Genomic DNA, 12396 nt, shown 5'->3' with positions numbered 1-12396 from the left:
GGGGACCGTGAATGGAACTGTCTGCACGGCTGTATGATTTTTTTCCACAAGTTTGTGAAAGGGATGGGTGCTGACCTTTGCCTGGCACGGTCAGATGTCCCTTAGACCAAAGCAGGGAAGCCCATAGATGGAGAAGCCTCCCATCTGACAATAGCCAGTTGGCGAAAGAAACCCAGCTGTCTTTATCAACAGATGCTTAGATAAAGAAAATGCGGCAGAGGCATGTAGTGGAATATGATGCAGCCTTAAAGAGGAAGGAAATTTGGACGTGTGCTACAACATGGATGGACCTTGGGGGACATTATGCTGAGTGAAATAGGCCAGTCTCAAAGAAGACAAATACTGGGGTGCCTGGGTGGCTCAGTGGGTTAAAGCCTCTGCTTTTGGCTCAGGTCATGATCCCGGGGTCCTGGGATCCAGCCCCGCATCGGGATCTCTGCTCAGCAGGGAGTCTGCTTCCCTTCCTCTCTCTGCCTGCCTCTCTGCCTACTTGTGATCTCTCTCTCTCTGTCAAATAAATAAAATAAAATCTTAAAAGAAATGTTTAAAAAAAAAGAAGACAAATACCGTGTGATTCCATTTATATGAGGTTCCTAGAGTAGACAAATTCATAGAAAGCAGAAGTATGGTTGCCAGGGGCTGGGAGAGGGGGGAGGTGTCTAGTTATTTTTTTATTTTATTTTATTTTATTTTATTTTATTTTATTTTATTTTATTTTTTATTTATTTATCTGAGAGAGAGAAAGAGAGAGAGAGAGGGCATGAGCCAGGGGAGGGGGCAGAGGGAGAAGGAAAAGCAAGTTTTCCGTTAACAGGGAGCCCGACGTGGGACTCCATCCCAGGACCCTGAGACCATGACCTGAGCTGAAGGCAGACTCTTAACCAACTGAGCCACCTAGGGGCTCCAAGTTGTTTAATACAGAGCTTCAGTATGGGAAGGTGAACAAGTTCTGGAAATATGTTGCATGACAATATGAATATACTTATCACTAGTAAACTATGGTTAAAATGGTAAATTGTATGTTGTGTGGTATGTTGCTTTTTTTGCCGCAATTAAAAAAAAAAAGACATACTAGAAGCAATAAAGGTGCTTAACTTGATTGACAACTTTAACAAATGGTGTTCCATCTGATGTGGCTGAGCTGGGTCCTCCCACCCTTACCTGTCACCTCGTTCACCTTCTCTGGCTCTGGCGCCTGCTCAGCCTGGGGTCTGGTCTCTTGCCACCTGCTGACTGACTTTATCATGACCTGAGGATTCACACTGGCTTTCTACAGTGCACTTGAATTTTCCTATTGCCTCCCCAGCACTGACTCAGAGAGGGAACGTATTGGGTTTTGTTCTCAGCAGCTTGTGGTTGGTGAATGACACAGGTGACTGATACCTCTTGTTAACGACACAAATCTATCCTGTAATATTTAGCAGAAGGTCACCTCCATGATTTATTTGCACACCGCCATATTTTATTAAGCTTAGCAGTGCATTTAGCCCTTTATCTACTTTTTAAGGTGACCAGATCGGTGCAAGAGGAAAGTAAGGAGAGAAGCATTAAGAACGTTTGGAGTTGGGGCACCTGGATGGCTCAGTGGGTTAAGCCTCTGCAGCTCCGGTCATGATCTCAGGGTCCTGGGATGGAGCCCCGCATCGGGCTCTCTGCTCAGTGGGGAGCCTGCTTCCCTCTCTCTCTCTGCCTGCCTCTCTGCCTACTTGTGATCTCTGTCTGCCATAAAATATAAAATTAAAAAAAAAAAGTTCAGAGTTAGGGATGTTTCCCTGAAATGCATGTTGTAAGGTCGGGTGCAGGTAGAGAAGTGAGCCTCGCCTTTGACTCTGAAAGGGCTGGGGATCCCAGCTGTGAGAAAAACTCATGCTTGCACAGTCTACCGTGTTCCCCAAACTCTCTCAGTAAATACCTCTTGGCATATATCCTTCCCGGCCCACTCTTGGGGTTCTGAGAGCACAACAGTGGACAAGACAGGGAGGATTTCTTCTCCGAGGGGGTCACATTTTAGGTAGAATTAGAGAAAAATGGCAACAAGTGTAAGAACTAATAGGAAGAGTTCTGAGAGGGTTAAGAGAAGTGAATGTGCTAGAAGGTGCCTGGGAGGGGACCTTGGTTCCGGAGGTTAAAGCAGCTGAGCTCTGGGCCACAACAAAGAGCCTCATCATGACCATCTGGGAGGCAGCCACAGGGCAGTGGGACAGCTGGTGCCAAGCAATGACTTTGGCTTATTTGAGAAACATGAAAAGACGTTCCTGTGATCGGAACATGGGAGGCGAGGGTGAGTGTGGTCTGAGCTGAGGTCAGAGGTCAAAGGTCAGCACTGTTCATGAAGGACTTTACAGGTCAAGGTTCAAATCAAACAGCGAAAAGGAAGACCGGAGGGCACTGAGCGGGCTGGTATCAGGCTGTGATTTATGTTTCTAAAATACCGTCCTGGCTGCTGTGTGGTAATTGCATTGTAAAAGGCCAGTGTGGGAACAGGGAGGCAGGCTCGGGGCCATTTGCCACCATCTAGGAGCGAGATTTCTCTGGCCTGGATTGTGTGGATGGGTCTGGGTCAGGGTCCCTCAGGGAGAAGAGAAGGGCGTGGGACCAAGCCCTGGGGCCCTCCAACAACCAATCCGCTCTTTAGGAGAATTAAGCATTTCTAGGTCTGAGATCCAAGAGAAATTTCTCGGGGTCCTTACGAAGGGACACTTGTGAACAACAGAATTCTCAAAAGCATCACGACCTTCCCCCGTCTTCCCCCGTCTTCCCCACGGACGCCTCCTTCTGCCCCTCCTGCGCAGCCTACGTGTTTGCGGGGTGCGGACCAGGCGCCTCTCTGCGCAGCGACCGGGGACTGTCCAGCCCTGGCCGTGGGCGACACAAAACCCAAGGACGGATGAAGGCTGGACCAGGGAGCGACTTCATTTGCAGGAGGTGGGGCCGGTCGCTCTGCAGGAGGCGAAGAATGTGGCTCCAGCCAGTGGATAAAAACCTAGAGTCAACGACAGGGTTTGTTCCTGGGGAAGGTCCAACTCCCATTTGATGGTCAGATCATCGATGAAACGATGCCCCCGTGCCGTGCCGCGGAGGTGAAGGTCAACAGTGCAGGTGACCGCTGTTTCCCTGCAGCTCTGGGGCAGGAAAGCGTACCTGGCGAGAAGAGCGCAGTTTGATTCCACTACACCCGGACTTTCATACAGTTTACTCCGTCTTTCCCCCTCTCTTTCCCCTTGTCCTTCATCAAGGAACTGGCTTTTGTCACCCGCTCTACTGTGTTATTACTCATTTTTTAGTAAATGGTCACCGATGTAGTCTAGTGACATCCGAAGGAGCTGGGAGTGGAGGAAAAAAGCTTTCTGTAAGAAGACCCTTCAGTGGTGTGCTCATTCAACTTTTATTTTATTATTTTTAAAAATATTTTATTTATTTGATTATTTGAGAAAGAGGGAGAGAGCAGCGGGGGAGACAGGGGCAGAAGGAGAATCTCAAGCAGACTCTGGGCGGAGTGTGAAACCCCACCTGGGGCTCGATCTCCCAACCCCGACATCATAAGCTGAGGTGCCCCTCAACTTTTATTTTTATATGTCATTAAATTATTTTGCTCTCATTGCTTAACAAGCAATAACAACAACAAAATCCTATGCATACTTGATTTGATTGGAGAATTCCAATCTATTGCACGTATCATTGTAAAACCAAGGACAACTTAAACATTTGATAGTCTTTTGTACATAGCCGTTACATACAGGGCAAGCTGTTTTAGTGTCGGAATAAATTTCTCTGAAGGAAATGGATCTTAAATAGCTTTTCTTTCAAGTCAAGTGTCTTGTTTAAATGAACTTCTTGTCTAAAAGTAATAATATAGGGGCACCTGGGTGACTCAGTTGGTTAAGCATTTGCCTTCAGCTCACCATGATCCCAGGGTCCTGGGATTGAGCCCTGCATGGGGCTCCCTGCTCAGCCAGGAGGCTGCTTCTCCCTCTTCCTCTGCTGTTCCCTTTTCTTGAGCTGTCTCTCTCTCTCTCTCAAATAAACAGATAAACTCTTAAAAAATATATATAAATAATATAATATATAATAATATATAATATATAAATATAAAATTTATGTAAATTGTATAAATGTATAAATGTATTAAAATGTATAATTAATAATATATATAAAATATTTAAAAATCCATCACTGGGGTGCCTGGGTGGCTCAGTTGGTTAAACAACTGACTCTTGATTTTTTTCAGGTCGTGGTTTCAGGGTTGTGAGATCAAGCCCCATGTAGGGCCCTGCGCTGAGCAGGGAATCTGCTTCAGATCCTCTGTCTCCCTCTGCCCCTCCCCCCCAGTTCTCACGCTCTCTCTAAAAAAAAAAAACAAAAACCAAATAACAATAATAATAATAATAAAATCCATCAGCTCATCCCATCAGTAGAGCTGTGAGGCTGTTTCGTCAGGGTTTGATCCGGATTGAGTCTGGCGTAGTTGCAGGTGTGGAGGAGCGGCTTATCTTGGGGGTTACCCCAAGTGAACACTCATCACCTCCTCCACGCTGCAGTCACTGTGACCTTGGGCTTGGAGGCACAGCCATCCCCTGGATGCTGTCACTGCTCATTTTCCTGGAACCTGGGGGATGAGCCAGATGGCTTTCTGAGGTGCCTTGAAACCCCAGGGATGGTTGGAGAGAACGCTCGGTTGGGCTGACATGAGGGCTTCCTGAACTTTGGAAAATGTCTCTTAGTTGCCCTAACTCTGCTCTCTTCCAGGAGAAATGACAGATGAGGCTGAAACCTGGGAGATTCTTATCCCTTCTTCATTGGGTTTGTGGTGTGTAATAGGACATTCTCCTATGAAGTTTGAAGTAAGTCATGGCTGAGAGGGGACTATTTCTGATTTTCTGCTGATGTCAGCCCCTAAACAAGGCTGGGCCATCTAGGAAGTTATATTTCCCCTCCCCCTTTATTTCTTGGAAAGTCGATGTAATATTCAAAGAGGTATTCAGTTCAATGAGTACTTATTTTCTCTGTGTTTATTTTATTTTCAAAGATTTTATTTATTTGAGAGAGAGAATGAGTAGGGTGAGGAGTGGAGGGAGAAGCAGACTCCTTGTCGAGCAGGAGCCTAGTGTGGGGCTTGATCCCAGGACCTAGAGATCATGACCTGAGCTGAAGGCAGATGCTTAATGACAGCCACCCAGGCGCCCCATCTCTGTGTTTATTTTAACGGGATATGTGATATGTAATATATTTTGCTGTTTTTACAGAAGCAAAGTTACAAATACCTTAAGCTCCCCCTCTGCCATTTCTAACCTTACTCAATGACTCGTACTTGTCTGGTTGGCCACCCAACAATTAGTGCTCCATCAGTGAAAACACTGATGCACTAATTTAGTCAGTCAGTGGATCCTAAGAGGGGATGTTTAGATTTGGAAAAAGTTGTTCTATGTGTTCGCTTTGTTTCCTAACTTCAGAATTGTAGCCATGCATTTATCAAACAACTGTATGATGCTGATTGCGTGCCAATACCTGTTCTTAAATGCTTTACACATATTAACTTGTAACTTTAAGTTCATTATGAGCCTATGACACAGAAACTATTATTATACTCATTTTAGATGGGGTGGCTGGGTGATGGACATTGGGGAGCGTATGTGCTATGGTAAGCACTGTGAATTGTGTTAAGACTGATGATTCACAGACCTGTATCCCTGAAACAAATAATATATTATATGTAAATTTAAAAAATTAAAATTATACTCATTTTATGGATGGGGAAATCAAGGCTTTAGAGAGTAAAATAGCTCAAGATTGCACAGCTAAGGGGCAGAGATGAGATTTAAACCCAGATTCTACTGCTGAGCCCAAGCTCTCAGAGGTAAGATCGAGGTGTTGTTTTTAAAGCATTTTATTTGGAAATAATTCCAAATTTACAAAAAATTTGAAGGAATGAGAATAGCACAGTTTCCTGAGATTCCTCATGGTTAGTATTTGGAATATTCTTTTTCTGAGACACACGCGTCTACACTGTGTCCCTTTACCTGGGAATACTTCAGTGGTGTTTGCTGAGAATACGGCTGTTCTTTTAAAGATTTTATTTATTTGTCAGAGAGAGAGGAGAGCGAGCGAGCACAGGCAGACAGAATGGCAGGCAGAGGCAGAGGGAGAAGCAGGCTCCCCGCCAAGCAAGGAGCCCGATGTGGGACTCGATCCCAGGACGCTGGGATCATGACCTGAGCCGAAGGCAGCTGCTTAACCAACTGAGCCACCCAGGTGTCCCACGGCTGTTCTTTTACAAAATAAATGTATTTATCAACTTGAGTACATTTAGCATTGACGAGATACTTCTGAGAATTTACTCTCTATATTTCAATGTTGACAATTAACCCAATAATAAGGTCCTTTATGGGGGCACCTGCGTGGTTCAGTCAGTTAAGTGTCTGACTCTTGGTCTCAGCCCAGGTCTTGACCTCAGGGTCGTTGAGTTTGAGCCCTGCGTTGGGTCCTGGATTATCTTCTCCAAGATGCGATGGATCCAGATTCACACCAGGTGTCCCTTCTCGTTGTGAGGTCTCTCTCGCTTCCTTTAATCTGAAAGGGTCCCATCGCCTTCCTTTGTCTTGTGTGACATTGACAATTTTGCAGAGGATGTTTCCACTCTTGCCTTTGAAAAACAAAATGAGCATTCTTCACCTGTGTTTGATGTTTCACTGTGATTAGGCAAGGAGATTCGGTCTCACAGAGGTGATGTTGTGACCGTCTCAGGATCTTATACCTGGAGACACACGGTGTCTGTCTGCGCGTCCCTGGTAGTGTTCTGTTGCCCGGCTCCATCCAGTGGTTGTCTGTGTTCTCTACCATAAAATTACTATTTTTCCATTGCAGCTAATAAGTGGTCTGTGAGGAGACAAGGATGTTTCTCTGCCACTGGGAAGCGCCAGTCACCGGGGGGAGGTGTATGTGTGTAAAGGTAGAATGAAGTTCTGGTCGTCTGGGTAGCTCAGTGGGTTAAGCCTCTGCCTTCGGCTCAGGTCATGATCTCAGGGTCCTGGGATCGAGTCCTGCATCGGGCTCTCTGCTCGGCAGGGAGCCTGCTTCCCCCCCTCTCTCTGCCTGCCTCTCTGCCTACTTGTGATCTCTGTCAAATAAATAAAATCTTAAAAAAAAAAAAAAAAGGTAGAATGAAGTTCTTCCCTCCATTGGACTGTGACCAGAGCAGGGATACATGCTCCCTCCACTTGCAGCCGGAAAGTTTGCACATCTTTTGTTACAAAGCTTCCCCATGTCCCATTTTGTTAGGGCTGAGACCCTGCTCGCAGGCAGAGCTTCGGGGCTTTAATGTTTCTGGGCGCTGATGAGTCAAGCTTTCATCAGTGAAATAATAAAGGTTCCGAGATGCCTCCTGAAAGAACAAGGAATGGGATTCTTACCCGTAATGTCGGACACTGGATTTCAGGAAAAGGTTGTGGTTCCTTGAGGGAAGACGGCCAGCAGCGGAAGTGGAAATCTGGATTGCTTTTGAATCCCAGCTTGGGAGCAGTTGCAATGAAAGATTGATTTAGGGTATCAGAAAGAGCCGGTAGAACTTGTCCCACCCTGGGGCCCTGGCAGCGGGCAGGTTGGCTGTAAGCCCAGTAGGACTGGCCCAGCCCATCCTCCTGGAGAACATCTTGATTCTGCAGAATGAGAAGCAGAGCCCATGAGCATCTGAGATCTCACACAGTCAAAATATTTCCCATGAATATATGTGATAGTTAAGATCGTAGGCTAAAAAGAGAGGCTGGGGAATGGTTTTGATTAAAAAAAAAAAAAAAAGATTAGGCAAAGGGAAACGTTAGAACCCAGAAACTCTCAAGCCATAGGTCCCTAAATAGTTACTGACACTGGGTATCAAATTTGTCTCTGAAGAATGTGATTAGCTGGTTACAAAAATCCCACTTCCATGACAAAAAGCTGATCAGTTCCTCGGGAGAAACAAAGCATTCCTGAGGCTTCCCCATGAATACATCGGCCTATACTGTGCTTACTGGTAACAGTGCTCTTCGTCCATAAGGCTTCTGTCAGTTTTCTCTGTAACTGATTTTTACCTATAGGCCGCCTGGTTGAAAGGTCTGTGAGCTCTGTGAGGTATCAAGGTTTGAGTGCCAGGATGAGGAAGAAACAGAAGTGCCAAGTCCCATTCAGAGAGCACAGAGGGTGGCTTAGCAACACAGTTATCCAAAGCCACGGATTCTAAATATGGGGACAGAGGGCTTGATCTCATTACACCAACCTTGCAAGGGAGTATCCCGGAGCTGTGCCCACGGGGATCTATGAAGCATGAAATCCCACCTCAGGGAGAGACATCACAGCCCTCCAGCCACCACCTCACCAGTACAAGATGGCACGAAAGGCAATGAGGGAAAATCCCTTGGGAGGGATTTCACTTTTTATTTGTTATCTTTAAAGGTCCTGTTGTTTCAAAGGGCTTCTCCAGTGCGGGACTGGTAGGGGGCGGTCAGGAAGTGGAGTCCATTCATTTGGCGAGTTAGCCAGTGGGCACACATGGATTGAACGCCTTGTGTGAGCCAGACCCTGAGATGGAAGAAAAGAACCCAAGATGCCCCAGATCTGAAATATACAATAGAGCAGGTCGAAGTGCGGGCAGAGAAATAACAGTTCAGCTCTGTATTTGCAGAGCCCTCCAGGTTTAGGTTAAAAGCGTGTATTCACCACATCGAGCGAGGTCTGCATTAGCGTCCGTATTTCAAAGGCATGTTGGTGGCAGAACCTGCTAGAGAAATCCCATTGTCCTCCTAGGGCTTTTGTTTCCCCAACAAACCACAAGGGGGAGCTGTGTGAGGCTGCCCTGAGGGCTCCCCAGTGAACTCGGCTTCAGATCAGCAAAATGCTGGGCACAAATGAAGAGCTCCAGAACCTCCAAGGCAGTACCCGGATAAAGACACGGTTACCTGGAGTGAATGAGCATAGGCCATGAGCAGTGGGAGGGAGATAAAGGAGTCTGGCAGGGGGAGAGAATTTCTAGTAAGGGCAGCCGCCTGGGAAGTGTAAACATGTAAGCCCAGTCCCCCTTTCGAGCGACCGGACATGATAGCTTTTCTCTAGAACGCTTTCCTCCACACAACAGGCCCCCACAGGCCCTCTTCTGAATGTTCTTTGCAGACCTTTTGTTTTCTTGCTTGTTGATTTTCCGTTTGCAAACAGGATTGGGGGACCCATTATTCTAAAACCTTCTTTTGTTAAATCTTGAGTTTTTTTCCTAGTGTTGATTGGATGTCTAGACAGATAGGTGGAAATAATTGCCCCTGGGTGGAGGGAAGGGGGAGGAGGACAACCTTAACTAAGTTGTCCATTTACATTTTTACATCCTCCTAAAAATACACCCACACCAGTTCTTTGTCTTGGTATTTCAACATTGTGCAATGACTCTGGACTGCGTTGCTTCTCTTTGCAGTGTTTAAAATGTCCCACTCACAAGCATTGTTCTTAGAGACTGTAACTTCTTTAAAAGGGATTTAAATCACAAAGGGCTCGGGCTGATCTGAAAAACCTCTATTATGCTCCCTGGGTCATAAAGGGAGACTCATAAACTGCTTTTTCATGGTAGCTGCCCAGGGGAGGGAGAGATCCTGTCTGGTGTCTGATGGTATCCTAACGGCCGGGCAGGCCAGAGAAAATTAGGGGTATGTTTTCATTTAACATCATTCCTTGCTGACTCTTGTCTCCCTGGAAAATTGTTCGCGAGGAGGCAAACGAGGGTGCCTTTTCTGTTAACTCAGTTTTCTTAATTATAGTTGTTAGGAGAGGGCTTAAATCGTGTTGTGAGGTATGGGCGCTTTCTTCCCTCCAGGCTGTGGAGGAATTTGTTTTAGGGACTGGTAACAGAAAACCCCAAGATAAAAGTCAGTGTGCTACATTTTTTTCCGTTGCCCCTTTGTGAAGGTTTTTCCCCTGTATGCTCATTAAAAACCCTCTCAAGGTTGTTTTATCTTTTCTGGTTTTCAGCCACAAAATTAGCGTGTGCCTACATGTTCAGGACCTGGGAGGAAAGGAGATAGGCTTCCTGGAGTCTTCTCCTGATACAGTTTGGCGTTTCTTGGAAAGCGTTGCTCGTGGCACCTTTTTTTCTTTGCCCCATCTTGGGTTCCGTGCTAGGCTGGGAGAATGCTCTCTGCAGGCTGATTCCGTGGAGATGTGGAGAACTTGGGTGCTTCCTAGCTCAGAAGGGGCCCACCTGTCCTGATGCCCAAACCAGAAACCCTCAGCATCACTCCCTCACCATTGGGCGCCAGATGTAATGCATCAATCGCATTGGGTTCCTCTCCTATGCACCTGCAATCTGTCTCCTTCCGGCTCCTTTTTTTTTTTTTTTTTAAAGATTTTATTTATTTATTTGTCATAGAGAGAAGCGAGAGTGAGCACAGGCAGACAGAGTGGCAGGCAGAGGCAGAGGGAGAAGCAGGCTCGCCGCCAAGCAAGGAGCCCGATGTGGGACTCGATCCCAGGACGCCGGGATCATGACCTGAGCCGAAGGCAGCTGCTCAACCAACTGAGCCACCCAGGCGTCCCCCGGCTCCTTTTTAGTCCAGGATACCTTTGCTCTTTCTGCTAGAACTGATACAAGAGCTTCCTAACTGAGTTTTCTGGATCCTCAAGCTCCCTCCTCACTCCCTTCCATACTGCAGAGAGCTGTTTTCAGAACAAAGCTGGCATTCGTCTGTAATCAATATGTCAGCCTTTTCAAGAAGGCTTCCCCTGTGTTAAGCTCCTCTTCTTAGATTAAATACCTGGATAGGCCAGACAGTCTGTCTTGCACTATATTTCTCTTTCTATCTATATGTATTTTATTTTTCTATCCCTTTCTTAGTTCCCATCTCAGGAGTAACTTTTATTTTAAAGCTCCTCATACAGGATTGACCTTCCGTTGGGCTTTTGCCCGATTTAATCTGCCTTAAATTGTTGAGAATGCATGTTTACTTTTGGTTTCAAACAAAGGAAAGCAGAGAGCAGATCTTCCCTTGCTTTCCTGCCCTGCTGGAGCCTCACACGTTAGCTGAGCAGGTAGAGACCCTGGCTGGGAGGCTGGGAGGCCGGGAGGCTCCTTGGGCTGGGACCTCTTGCTTTTCCCTTGATGGCACAGACAGCCCATCCCCCGGGCCTGGTGGCCGGGCAGGAAATGTTCAAGGAATAAATGAATCCTTGTTTTTTTTTTTTTTAAACATTTTATTTATTTATTTGAGAGAGAGAGAGACAGTGAGAGAGAGCATGAGCGAGGAGAAGGTCAGAGGGAGAAGCAGACTCCCCGTGGAGCTGGGCGCCTGATGCGGGACTCGATCCCGGGACTCCAGGATCATGACCTGAGCTGAAAGCAGTCGCTCAACCAACTGAGCCACCCAGGCGCCCGAATCCTTGTTTTTCATGTCCTCTGGTGAATGGCAACAGCTCTTTTGTCATATTTCCTCAAAAACTATGAGGAATGTAGATGTGGTTTATGACTTTTACTGACGAAGGGAGTCTGAAAGTGCCTTTGTCTTCCTGATAGCTCTTCAATTAGCCCCAGGGTTGACACTAACAGCTGAACTTTCTGACTTGACCTTATTTTTGTGGGCTTTCCTGTGTTTCTGTGAATTACGGGTAATATTGGTTTGAAAAAAACGGAACGCTAGAGTTAGTTGGGAAATGCTTTACCTCTTTTTTTTTTTTTTTCCTAAGGTTTTTATTTATTTATTTCAGAAAGAGAGAGAGAGAGAACACAGGTGAGGGTTGGGTGGCGAGGAGTAGAGGGAGAAGCAGACTCCCCGCTGAGCAGGGAGCCAGGCACAAGGCTTAATCCCAGGACTTCAGGATCATGACCTGAGCCGAATGCAGACACTTAACCAACTGAGCCACCCAGGCACTCCTGCTTTAGCTCTCTTTAAAATCCACTTTATTAAGCTATGACTTACATACAATAATGCATACCCATTTTGCGTGTATATTATAATTTTGACAAATACCGGCATTTGCATAATTGTCCTAAGATTCAAGGTGTAGATAAAATACTTTTCCAATATGGTAGCCACGAACCACATGTGGCTATTTAAAGATTTATTTGTTTATGAGATTTATTTATTTATGAGATTGTGCTTGCTTCGGCAGCACATATATTTATGAGAGAGAGAGAGAGAGAGCACACAAGTGGGGGTGGAGCAGAGGGAGAGGGAGACAGGCAGACCGCCCTGAGCAGGGAGCCCTACTCGGGGCTTAATCCCAGGACCCTGAGATCATGACCTGAGCTGAAGGCAGAAAAGACGCTTAACCTACTGAGCCACTCAGGCGCCCCATCCCGTGTGGCTATTTAAAATTAACTGAAATGAATAACTGTTCCTTGGTTGTACTAGTCACCTTTCAAATGCTCAAAAGCTGCCTGTGACTATTGTA

General features: G+C 46.2%; 1 long non-coding RNA gene across 2 annotated transcripts in view; it reads left to right on the top strand.

Annotated features, from left to right (window-relative positions):
- LOC125101518 (uncharacterized) overlaps window positions 1-12396 on the top strand; it is a 38817-nt gene that overhangs the window by 16777 nt on the left and 9644 nt on the right. For both annotated transcript variants that reach the window (XR_007127891.1, XR_007127892.1), the window contains exon 2: window positions 4747-4841. This is a non-coding gene — a long non-coding RNA (uncharacterized LOC125101518). The remainder of the gene's footprint in view (window positions 1-4746; window positions 4842-12396) is intronic.

Source organism: Lutra lutra, chromosome 6 (genome assembly GCF_902655055.1).
Source record: "Lutra lutra chromosome 6, mLutLut1.2, whole genome shotgun sequence".
NCBI lineage: Eukaryota > Metazoa > Chordata > Mammalia > Carnivora > Mustelidae > Lutra > Lutra lutra.
This window is presented reverse-complemented; position numbering and strand designations above follow the sequence as displayed.